We start from the raw sequence: 13075 nt of genomic DNA, 5'->3' as shown, positions 1-13075 counted from the left end.
AGTAAATACGGTGCAGGGTGCCTCATTTAAATACATTATCATGCATTACCATACACGTCACATATTCATTCTGATTACCATAGTGTGGCACAATAAAATCAGGGTGCCCTGTAATATGCCCACTATTTCACATGATAATGAATACAATTGCAATAGTAAATACGGGAATCATGAACGTGCAAACTAATTGCAATTATGATGCACCATAATGTTTAATGCCCTTTTGTAAATGAGGCCCTATGTGTTTTTCTTGCAGCCATGCGTACATGGTAAACTATTCTACGTAAATTTAAAATTGATTTATTATTTCTTTATTGTGTGCAGTATATGTAAGGTACTGTATGGTATCATAACTTGTAAATGTGGCAACATGAACTATGCTGTTGTTTTGTGTACGATTAAATAGGGTAACAAGAAAGTGTTCTAAATTCCTTTAGTTTCAACTTAAAATAATATTTTATTGTTTCTGAATTGTATAGTATAGTAATGTGTACAGTGAAGGCATGATTTATTTTGTATGTTACCATTATTATTTATAGTAGCCTATAGGCTAAGTAAAAAATGCACTGGGTATTCATTTGATTTTACTATCTGTGTACTGTACAGTCATTCTCAATGTAATGTGTACAAAGAACACACCACAGAAATGGTATTTAAAATAAATTGAGCAGTTTCAACCCAAACACTTAATTATTGCAGGTAACCTGTCCTCGATTTAGCGAGCCACTACTGTATTTTAATGTTAGCCTTTAGGCGTAATTCGGGGGATGACGTAGAGGACTCTCTCCCGCTTTGAACTGTTTTTTTCTTATCCTATATCCTTTTCTTTAGCCAGTCTTACCTTCCCTCCTTCCCTCCTTCCCTCCGTGGCGTCCTGGCCGGAAGCGTCCATTGATCTCTTCCGGGTGGAAGCTGATCCTAGTTCAGCCTCATTTAGTATTTCCAGCCAATCACACAATGCAGCGCTCGCCTCGTCAATTATTAGGGCAGGGCCAGCGCTGCTCCACGTATGTTATTGGCTGCCCCTCTTGTCTATCTCTCTCTTTTCTACTTTAACCCAGCACTATTTCCGTTTCCTTGTCTGTGTTTGTTTTTTGTTGTTCGCTCCTTTCACTGCAGGCCATTTCTCTGCTCAGCGCTCCCAAGATAGTATCAGCTATATTCCTACCTGCTCAGTCTGCGCCGTTCAAAGCACAGTGACATTCTCAACTTGGTCTGTGTTTTCATCAGAAAGACTGTTCCAACGTCACTGCTGTACTGCAACTCTTTCACACCGACGCCTCGCAGACCATGGTTACCACGGCAACGCCTCATCGAGTGACTACTGGGAGTGGTAAGTTGCCACGGCGACCAGGCAGCTTTAACAGGCAACGTGAGCCTGTGCCTCAGTATTGCAATCTTCTGGTTCCTGCTGCTGCGCTTTTGCAACATGAGAGCTTCAACTCGCCGAATTGTGACATCTAAATACTGCAGGCTCCTCTTCTATACCTACGTTAACTTACTTATATCATCACTAACTGTTCTAAAGCAAATGTTTTATACATAGACGAGGATTTTAATCGCATTAACCAAATATATGCTACCCTGCTTCACTGAAGCCAGTAGTTTCAATTCCAATCACAACCTCTAGATGGCAGCATAACACCACAAGCTCTACATAATTTAAGCCGATTTGCTATCGCTGCGAATCCCACACATTCCAAACTTTCTATCAATTCCTGCAGTTCGTTGTCATTCCAAGGGATTCTCAGTACCTGCCTGCCTCAACCTCTTTTGCTACAGATCTATGCATTCTTCAAAATACATCCCATTCCGATTTAATGAGCAACGGATTGTAGCCTCCATCGCCCATGCAAGGGATTCTCTTCACTTAGCCACTACCGTTAAAGCCTACATCTCTGGAATTCAGTATTTCTGCCGCCTCATCTCCGTCCCTTCCCCAACACTCCTATCCATCCCATCAGTTTGCTTGACACTCAGAGAGATCCTCAAGAGCCCCCACCCTGCTGCTCCCTCCTGGCTCCCTATATCAATAGACATCCTTCACTCTAATCTCTACCCTCAGAAAAAGCTGCTCTGTCTATTCAATGACCTGACCATGGAAGTACTATGTCTAACTGCTCTTGTGAAGCACTTCCTCTGCAGAACTCCTGAAGGAACAGAGTGCACCCTGTGAACTTACCGTGACAACACCAGTGATTTACCGGTTTAAAAAAAAAAAAAAAAAAAAAAAGCAAGAGTTACCAGGACATCAAGGGGAATACAATGGATAGACTCGGAGCATTAAGCCATTTCAACCATGAGGTCTTGTGAACCATTCCGTGAACCCAGATACTGGACTTTGGCCAGCTGTAGTAATTTTACTACAGAATACTACTACACCTTGCAGTAAAAAAAAAAAAAAAAAAAAAACATGCCCAGTGTTAAATATGGTGGAGGTTGTGTGATGGTTTGCAAGTTTCACAGCCTGGTCCCAGAAGCAGACCCCAACCCACGGCAAGTTCCTCCTTTCAATCAGCTGGTGCTCCACTAAACTCCACACTCTCCAGCCTCCCCCAGTCAGCCTGCAGCTTCAGGGAGAATTGCCTTCGCCCCTTCCACTTGCTCTTCTTATTCTACTACCTGGTCTTCCTTCACTCACCACATTCTGTGCCCAGATTCGTATCTCACTCACCACCTATAACCTTCGGCACCTCATTGCCTTTATGACAGACCTTAGGCTATCCTTTAACCTGGCCCCTTCCTCCATCAGGAATTATCTCTCAGGTATCCAGCACCAGTTCCTCCTCCGTTCCGCCCCCCCCCCCCCCGCTCCTTTCAATCCCGGAGGTCCGCCTGAGAGTCTCGCATCCTCCTCTCCATCAAGACAACCAATCTCATCGGAATCTCCAGTTTCCCAGCCATCAGCCTGCGACACTTTGACCTCACTCAACTTCCTCCTATTCATCAGGACTTCAAAAACAGACAGTTACATCAAGATCCAGAAGTTCCGCAACCTGGAGCAGACCCCAACCCTCGTCTCGTACCACCCTTCAGCAAAACAATATTCAACTGAAAAACTCTCTCTCCAGCCTCCTTCAATCCGCTCGCGGATTCATGGAGAACGCTCTCGCCCCATCTACCCGTTCCTCCTACTCGATTGCCTGGTCTTCATTTACTCACTTTTGCGAGCAAAAATGGATGTCTCATACCTCTTTCAACCTACAGCACCTCCTCGCCTTCATCACTCACCTCAGGTTGTCTCTACGTTTAGCCCCCTCCTCTATTTAGATGCTACCTAGCGGGCATTCAGTATCAATTTCGCCTTCAATCTGTCTCCTCTTGTCCGTTCTAGAGATGGCGGATCTCTAGAGAGAACGCTCAGAGGCATGGAGAAAAGCCTGCTCCCCTCCTCTCCATCAAGTTAACCAATTTCTTCAGACCTTCTCCTTTGTCTCATCACTGCTTTCCGGCAAGGATGCTTCAACCTATTCAAAGACATCGTCATGGAAACCCTGTGCCTGACCGCCGCCTTTGGATTTCTCCGCTGTGCAGAATTCTCAACTCCCAGCTTCCCAGCTTCCCAGCTCTAGGCATCAAGCGCTCCGATCTCTCTCAAATCCCCGGAAACCACTTTATCCTCCACATCAGATCTTCAAAAACGGTCCAATTAAACCAAGGATTCTGTGTCTTCCATCGGATCCCCTCTTCATCGACAGCTCCAGATCTATACTTACGAGACACTGGTTCTCATCCCGTTTATGCATCCTCTTGTCACGGATCGGGCTTTCTTCAAACTATTTCTCCCCCCATTCATTCCGGATCAGAGCAGCTGCCTCCGCGGCCAGGGCAGGAATCTATCAACACTTGATTAAGTCTATGGGGCGCTGGATCTCTTCAGCTGTTGAACTTTATATTAGATCATCCTCTGAAGACATCGCCACAGCTCACCAAGCACTCATTAGCTTACCCAGAGTGGGGGGCGCCCTCTCCGCCAGGCCCACCAGAGGTTTCCTCCCTGCAGGGGGGGGGGGTTTCCTCTCCACAGTGCGGATGGCTTATAGGCATAGGTTGTCTACTAACATCTCTTGTCTTTTCTCTTTTCTTCTAGCTTTTGTCTATGTGTGTGGCTCTGCGATCTCTTTTCTATCCTACGGTGCGGTTCTTGTGGGGAGCCGGGGTCCTCTTTTGGGGGGGAAGTGAGTCTCACTCCCCCGGCTGTCCGGGTCGGCCTCTCGTCTCAACCACTGCCGTCCGGCTGTTCCTCGCCGGCCTGAAGGGACCCCCGGCCACATCCTATTCTTCTGCTGCTTATGCGCTAAGCCTTCCAGGCCTCAACCTTGCTGTCCCATCTCCTCTCTTCCATTTCAGGTCCAGGACCATTTCAGCCCCCTCATGCAGTAGGCTGTGCCTCCACCTGCCAAGTGGGCCCCGATGAGGGGGGGGGGGGGGTTCTCTGTTTTCGTCTCTCCTAAACGGACCCAAGACACTTTTCCTAAGCTCTCCACGCCACCCAACTGCCAGCTTAGCTGCCTGAGGATGCTGCACTGAGTTGCGAAGGATCTGTCATTTTGTCCTGTTTGTCCCCTTCCTGTCTCTTGCTCCAATAAACGCCCAGCAGCCAGAGGATGCTGCCTGACCCGTCGGGACTGAGAGTCAGATTTGTTGTATGTTATGTGTCTAAACTTTGCTCTCTCTCTCTCTCTCACTTTTTCGTCACCCAGCAGTCGGAGGATACTGCCTGACCCGGCGGAAAGTGTTTATATCTAATCCTTTGCTCTTCTCGTGTCTCCCTCTCTACGTCACCCAGCAGCCAGAGGATGCTGCCTGACCCAACGAGAAGGGAAAACTCTTCGTCCACCCTATCTCGTCCTGCTATCAGTATCTAACCTCAATGTTACAAAGCACCATTCCCAAACTCCATCCCTCAATCTCGCCATCCCTCTCAAACTCGTCTCGCTCTTAAACTCTCAAATCTCTCGCCCCCCAAGCCTCCTAAGCAACCGGAGAATTCCTCTCATTTTGTCTCATTCTTAATATCTCACTCCCAATTTCGTCTCCTCTCAAGCCCTCATAGGCAACCAGTGAAAATTTGTATAAACAGCGGAATCTAAGTGAGCTAACACCACGATAATTGCAATTATCGCAATGTTTTTATCCCGCAATTCTCATTTCAGAGATTTTCAATATTGCCCCAACCCTAGTTTGAATAAAGGTGTGTTTGAGGGGTGCTCTAGTAAGCTGTGCATTACAGGGTTTAGAATTGGCAGGTACACACCCCGGTAATAACAATACGACCCACATGAGGCACAAGTGTTAATCCCTCATTTACACTGTAGACCTATAAGGTTTGGCTTTGAATCCAGTTCAAGTCACAAATGAAACCAAGCTGAGAATCACAACTTATCCCGAGGTCCACATCACAAACTGTAATAATGTTTTCATGCAGCAGATGAGCCAGGACTCTTGGTAGAGTACCAGCTCTCTGAGGTAAGTAATGATATTGGTTGTGTTTCCACAGATGGAGGAGGAAGAAATGAACAGGAGATAAGAGGATAAAAGGGGGGGTCTGCCCACCACCTCCCCCTGCCAGGGAGGAGAGTGGAAGGTGAGGATGTTGCTGCCTGAGAGAGGAGGACGGTGGCAAAGTGTCTTCTCCTACCTCCTATTCATCTTCTTCGTTCTCCTTCCACAGGGCAGGTTGTAGCAATTCCCATGCTACATAATGTGGGTGTAAGTCTCACCCACCTGTCCCTTTAATTAGGGTCAGTAGCCTGGCCAGGTTAAAACTTCATTTCCCATAGTTCCTTGCAACCACCCTCTGTTCATCCTCTCTCCCCATTGGCTCATTCAGATTTCCACCCCTCCAATCTCAGAGCTCCTTAGTAGCCAGCACTTGTATTAAAGCTGGCTAATCAGGCCTGAGGGAGACTCCCTTTCTCAGAGGAATCCATTAACCTACAGCATTTTCTTTACTTAAATTTCAGTGCATCTGTTTATTTTCTTTTGTTGCTGCGCTTTGTCTAAACTGCTCTTTTTGTTTTCACTGTTACTTGTTTAAGTTTAGCTGTTTTTCTAGGTCTGTTTAGTGTTTGTTGTTTTATGTGTGACAGCCTCCATTTTTTCCTGATCCTCTGATTTTTTCCAAACAACTGTTCACCATTCAACTCAACACTACTGGACAGTCTCAACAATTTCAACGTACTCAATGTTTTCAACCTTCTACAATCACCATCATTTCAGGACACTTTGCTGGACTGCCTTATTTGTGGGTGAGATCATTTCTTTTTTGTTTGGATTTTTTCTACTTTAATTTGGTACTTTGTTTCCTGTATTTTTTGTTATTTTGTTACTTTGTATGGATTTCAATTACCTGCTATTTCTGGACTTGTTGGGCCTACCTGTCATTTTCCCACCATTGCCATAGAGACTGTTAAATGTAATTGTTTCCACAAGTCACTGTTTTTCATCTGTATCTATTTATTTATCCTTGGTCTTTATCTGTGTGTGTTGTGTTTGTGAGTGTGGGTTTATTGGAGACCCTCCGGACACTACATTAATTTCTATTTGGTGATACTGTTTAGCCTTCTGTTTGTCCCTACATACTTATCTGTACCAGCTTTAACCTGTTACCTGCAATTATTTGAATTCCTTTCTTATCATTATTCATTTCATTCATTTGTTCATTTTTTCATTTGTTGACATTATTGTTCACAATAATAAACCGATTGTTCGTGAAATTGACACCTCTGACGTCCCTGCTTTTGCTGTCTGTCACTCTTGCTGACTTATTTAACTATAGGAATAGGGCCAGTAGTATCTCCTTAGGGAGGACAGTGCAACTGCTTCTCAGTTGTGCAGAGTGATGGTTACAAGGTCTTCTCCTCATCCATCTGTGGAGACACAACTGACATCATTATTTACCTCAGGAACTCACCTCCGGGAGTTGGGTTTGAACTGCCGTCTTCAGGGAGCAAAGGCAATGGGATTAGCCCACTGCACCACCAGCTCCCGTAGGAATGCTGTATGATAAATTAACAAATTCTTTGAAAATAAAGAAAGGAATCAGCAGGATTTCAACCCAATCCTCCAAGGAGAACAGCACAGCATGTTAGTGAATTAGCCCTCTGTGCCATCTCACTTCCATGGAAAAGCCTCCTTTATCATTGAGTATAAGGTAAATTAACCAATGCTTTCAAACTAAAGGAAGGAACCCCTCTGGATTCAAACCCAGTCCCACAAGAAGAACCAGCACAGCATGTTGGTGACTTAGCCCACTGCACCACCGCTTTCCTTGTGGCAGTCTAACCTTGTATATGAGATGAACTTCCCTTTTCAGAGATTGCATACTTCTGAGAATTGTGGATCTTATTGCACAATTGCAGTGTCATGCCACTGAAGAGAGGAGGGATTATCAAACCCAAACCTATTACACAGTAGGTCTATAAGGTAAATACCAGCGATACCAGGGTAAATGCTATGGAGTGTTAATACTAATTTTTATATGTCATTTAACTTCTAGCAGGGCTGACTTTTTGCAAAGTTTCTTAGTGCTAAAACAGTAAAAGTTAGATGTTTTTCTTGCCATTCCATTATGAAGTCACTTTCATACCCCCTACTACTGTACTACTACCACTTCTAATTCATTATTACTGATGAAACAACATGAGTGACAATCCTTCCTAAATAGGCAAAGTTAGCACTGTTGTTTAGGTGTCATAATGTCTTAGCATTACCATCAACCAGTCAGACGTTGGTGACCAAAGCAGAGAAAGAACCTTGACTTATTGGCTTTGTGAATGAAGTGAGCTCTATTAACACTTTCCTTGTGGATTGAGAAAGATTTGGGGAAGGGAATAGGGCAGCAGTGTGTAGTGGTTAGGGCTCTGGACTCTTGACCGGAGGGTTGTGGGTTCAATCCCCAGTGGGGGACACTGCTGTTGTACCCTTGAGCAAGGTACTTTACCTTTACCTTTAACTCTATAAATGGGTAATTGTATGTAAAGTGAAATAATGAATAATGTGATATCTTGTAACAATTGTAAGTCGCCCTGGATAAGGGCGTCTGCTAAGAAATAAAATAATAATAATAATAATTATCAACTACCCCTTTAGAAGAAAGACAAACGTTATGATCAAGGACAGGCTTAAAGTTGTAGTTTAAAGTTTGAAAAAATAAGTCATGTATGTTTGTATATTTGTACCTGCAATTATTGCTTGGTTAATTAGAATTAAGAGCAAGCATGTTAGAGTGTGTGTTATTGTTTTATATATAGGGCTTGTTGTTGTTGTTATTACTGTTTTATATATAGCATAATTCTCTGTGAAAAAAGTGCCTCCTATTTTCTGTTCTGAATGTCCCTTTATCTAATCTCCATTTGTGACCCCTTTTTTCAGATCGAAAAAGTCCCCGGGGTCGACATTGTCAATACCTTTTAGAATTTTGAATGCTTGATCAGATCGCCTCGTAGTCTTCTTTGTTCAAGACTGAACAGATTCAGTTCTTTGAGCCTGTCTGCATACGACATGCCTTTTAAACCCAGGATAATTCTGGGCTGTCTGGCAAACACTAAAATTGTCGTAAAAACTTATCTTTCAGTGTTTTCTGACTTCCTAAAATTCAAACAAATCTTGACGATTTAAATAAATACGACACAAGCTCAACGGACTTCTCCGAGAAGTTTATGCCACAGTGGGACAGTTCTATGCCAAAAAAACTTTAACAACTGTGTGCTATGGTTTTCAGAAGTTACAAATAAATACAGTTAAGAATCCAATATTTAGTGACGCTAATACAATGTTCGCTGCTATGCTTATACAACTTGAGAAGGGAAAGGAGATGTTTAATGTACTATTTAAAACTAAACATTTATTAATTATTGCAATTTACAATGTACTTCAACACAAACACACATACAGTACACATACACAATACAATACCAACTGCAACACACACACACAATACCAACTGCAACGCACACACATATACACACACACACACAATTCCAACTGCAACACACACATACACACACACACACAATTCCAACTGCAGCACACACACATACACACACACAATACCAACTGCAACGCACACACACAATTCCAACTGCAACACACACACACATACACACACACATATACACACACACACACAGACACACAATACCAACTGCAACACACACACACAATACCAACTGCAACACACACACACACAATTCCAACTGCAACACACACAATACTAACTGCAACACACACACACACACACAATACCAACATGTTCTCCTTTTTCTAGGAAAGCAGTACATCTGGGGATGGGGAGTTTGTTGCCGGATAACTTCACTCGGACTATAATATCAATATAACAATATCTTGGTATCCCTGAATAGATAATTGTCTCCTCTTTATAAACACGCAAATGATTTTAATAAGCAATGGGCGACAGGCTCTTGTGTGCAGTGGTTATGACAATTTCTGACTATCGAAGCGTGAAGAAACAAGACTCTAATCTCAACAGCAAATTGTCAAATGCTACAGAACTGAGCATATTGATCCAAGCAGTAAGCAGACAGCTGCAAGACTATCATCCATTTTGTCCGCTTCCCTAATAAAGGGACCAAACATTTTGTGGTGATACATACATTGTAATTCTTATAGTAACTGTTAGTGTTGCACCATTTGGGAGTCCAGCAAAAAATGAGACGAATGATGAATAAATGAATGAGTGATATGGCAGCAGACTGACCATTTCAGAATCACAGGCGAGTAACAAAATCAATGGCATTTTTAATGAAGAAATGTTATCCTACATTTACAATGCCTGTCAGTGTAAAGAGAGATAATGCTGAGACGTGAGCTTTAAATTGCATTAATATGCAATTATGAGTTAATCACTAACTCAGTACTTAACTTAATTGAATCGGATAATTATTCATTCGTTTTAGCGATCCTGTGAAAATAAATGCAGCTAAATTATTCAACTGATAACATTATTATTATTATTATTATTATTATTATTATTATTTATTTCTTAGCAGACGCCCTTATCCAGGGCGACTTCCAGGGTCGGATTCTTCGGATGTTGCTCAGGAAGAATCGGCAAGTGCGTGCCAGAGTGGAGATGTGCTGGGAATAAGAGAGGCAGGGGTCCAGGGTGACTCCAAGGTTCTTAGCTGAGGAAGAGGGAGAGAGTGTGGTAGATTCCAGAGGAACAGAGATAGAGAGATCAGAGGAGGGGGAGGAGGAGGGAAAGAAAAGGAGGTCAGATTTAGAGAGGTTGAGTTTGAGGTGATGCGAGTGCATCCAGGAGGAAATAGCAGACAGACAGGTAGAGATACGGGAGGAGATGGTGGAGTCAGGGGTGGGGAAGGAGAGGAAAATCTGAGCATCATCAGCATAGAAATGGTATGAGAAACCATAGGATGCGATGAGGGGGCCCAGGGAGCGGGTGTAGAGAGAGAACAGGAGAGGACCCAAGACTGACCCTTGGGGGACTCCAGTTAAGAGAGGGTGAGGTGTGGAGGTTGCTCCACGCCAGGTTACCTGGTAAGTGCGGTTGGAGAGGTAGGAGGAGAACCAGGCCAGAGCAGTGCCAGAGATCCCCAGGTCCCCAGGTCAACAAGAGATGATAGTAGAATAACATCTGTAGTTTTTGTGGTGCTCTGTACAACAGATGCATTTCGATGACAATACCATCTTGAATCATTTCAGCAGTATAAACTAAATTGTTTTTTGTGTAAATGGGAACAGTGCTTTGGGAATTTTAAAGACAATGTACATTCTGCAGTGCCTCAGCCACTGCACAAGATCCTGTTCCCTCCACTTGTCAAAACCCATCAGTTATTTAACATAGCACAATATCCATCTCATTATTTTAAAAACAGCCAGGCATGTGTGTTATTAACTATTGGAGTTACAAAAAACAAAGCTTGGGGTTTCAGGTCATTGTACAGTTTTATTACTCTATATTTACAAATAAATGTTTTAGGGGATAATTACATTTTCAGTTACTGGTTAATCATGGTCACAATAATCACGATTGCCTTAGATCAGGGGTGGGCAATCCTGGTCCTGGAGGGCCGGTGTCCCTCCTGGCTTTTGTTCCAACTGTGCTCTAAATTACTTAATTAGACCAATAATTGGTAATAATCAGTACAATTAAGTAATTTAGAGCACAGTTGGAACAAAAGCCAGGAGGGACACCGGCCCTCCAGGACCAGGATTGCCCACCCCTGCCTTAGATCAAGGGTGGCCCATCCTGGTCCTGGAGAGCAATTCCACTCCTGGTCTTTGTTCCAACCCTGTTCTAACTCCATCCAGACCCTGAACTAGTTAATGATCTCATTTTACCTCTTAAACCTGGAGTGGAATACCTCAAGGACCGTGATTATATAATTTTTAATTGAGACTTTCTCCCTCATTAGTAGTTCCTCCTTGCTCACACATTCTGTTTTTCCTCAGTCTACTTTTTTCTTGTTGGCTTTGTAAAAAAAAAAAAAAAGACATACCATAGTTCTCTCCTAAAATAGATTTATCTATGCCCCCAGCAGCTCCTTATAGACATATCGGTGATCTATAGGAAGGCACTGTTAGAAACACAATTCACCCCCCTTGGACTTTTCCACATTTTGTAGTGTTACAACCTGGAATTAAAATGGATTTAATTAGGATTTTTTGTCACTGATCTACACAAAATAGTCCATAATGTCAAAGTGGGGAAAAAAATCTACATATTTTTCAAAATTATTTACAAATAAAAAACTGAAAAGTCTTGATTGCATAAGTATTCACCCCCTTTGCTGTGACACCCCTAAATAAGCTCTGGTGCAACCAATTGCCTTCACAAGTCACATAATTAGTTGAATGGAGTCCACCTGTGTGCAATTAAAGTGTCAGATTAAATACACCTGTTTCTGGAAGGCACCAGAGTTTGTTAGAGAGCATATCTAAACAAACAGCATCATGAAGACCAAGGAGCTATCAAAACAAGTCCGGGATAAAGTTCTGGAGAAGCACCAATCAGGGTTGGGTTATAAAAAAATATCCCAAACTTTGAACATCCCCTGGAGCACCATTAAATCCATTATTAAAAAATGGAAAGAATATGGCACAACCGCGACTCTGCCTAGAGAAGGCCGTCCACCAAAACTCAGTGACCAGGTAAGGAGGGCATTAGTCAGAGAAGCAACCAAAAGGCCAATGGTAACTCTGAAGGAGCTGGAGAGATCCACAGCTGAGATGGGAGAAACCGTCCATGGGACAACTATAACCCGGACGCTCCATAAAGCTGGGCTTTCTGGAAGAGTGGTGAGAAGAAAGCCATTGCTGAAAAAAAACCCATATCAAATCCCGTTTGGATTTTGCCAAAAGGCATGTGGGAGACACAGCAAACATGTGGAAAAAGGCTCTCTGGTCTGATGAAACCAAAATTGAACTTTTTGGCCTTAGCGCAAAACGTTATGTGTGGCGCAAAGCCAACACTGCTCATCACCCTGAGAACACCATCCCCACGGTGAAGCATGTTGGTGGCAGCATCATGTTATGGGGATGCTTTTCATCGGCAGGGACTGGGAAACTGGTCTGGATTGAGGGCAAGATGGATGGAGCCAAATACAGGGAAATTCTAGAGGAAAACCTGTTTCAGTCTGCAAAGGACCTGGGACTGGGACGGAGGTTCACCTTCCAGCAGGACAATGACCCCAAACACACAGCCAAAGCTACACTGGAGTGGTTTAAAAACAAGAACCTGAATGTCTTAGTATGACCCAGTCAAAGCCCAGACCTCAATCCGATTGAGAATCTGTGGCCAGGGCTGACCTTTTTTGTATATAACTTGGTCCCTTTAGTTGATATCCCATAATAATGTGGCTGGATTTGGCTGCTTATGCACATTTTTGGACAGATAGCTTATTTTAAAAAAAAAATTCAAACAATTATTTATTATAATATATATGAAACAAACACCACTGGGATTCAAGCCAATATATCCATTTGTGTCAGAGACTTGATCACAGTGCTTTAGATGACTAGGACAAATATTTGATAGTTGCTATGGAAGTAGTTTCATTTTAAATTGAACTACCACAGGGTATATTTGAAG

The sequence above is a fragment of the Acipenser ruthenus genome, chromosome 19, assembly GCF_902713425.1.
Source record: "Acipenser ruthenus chromosome 19, fAciRut3.2 maternal haplotype, whole genome shotgun sequence".
Taxonomy (NCBI): Eukaryota; Metazoa; Chordata; class Actinopteri; order Acipenseriformes; family Acipenseridae; genus Acipenser; species Acipenser ruthenus.
This window is presented reverse-complemented; position numbering follows the sequence as displayed.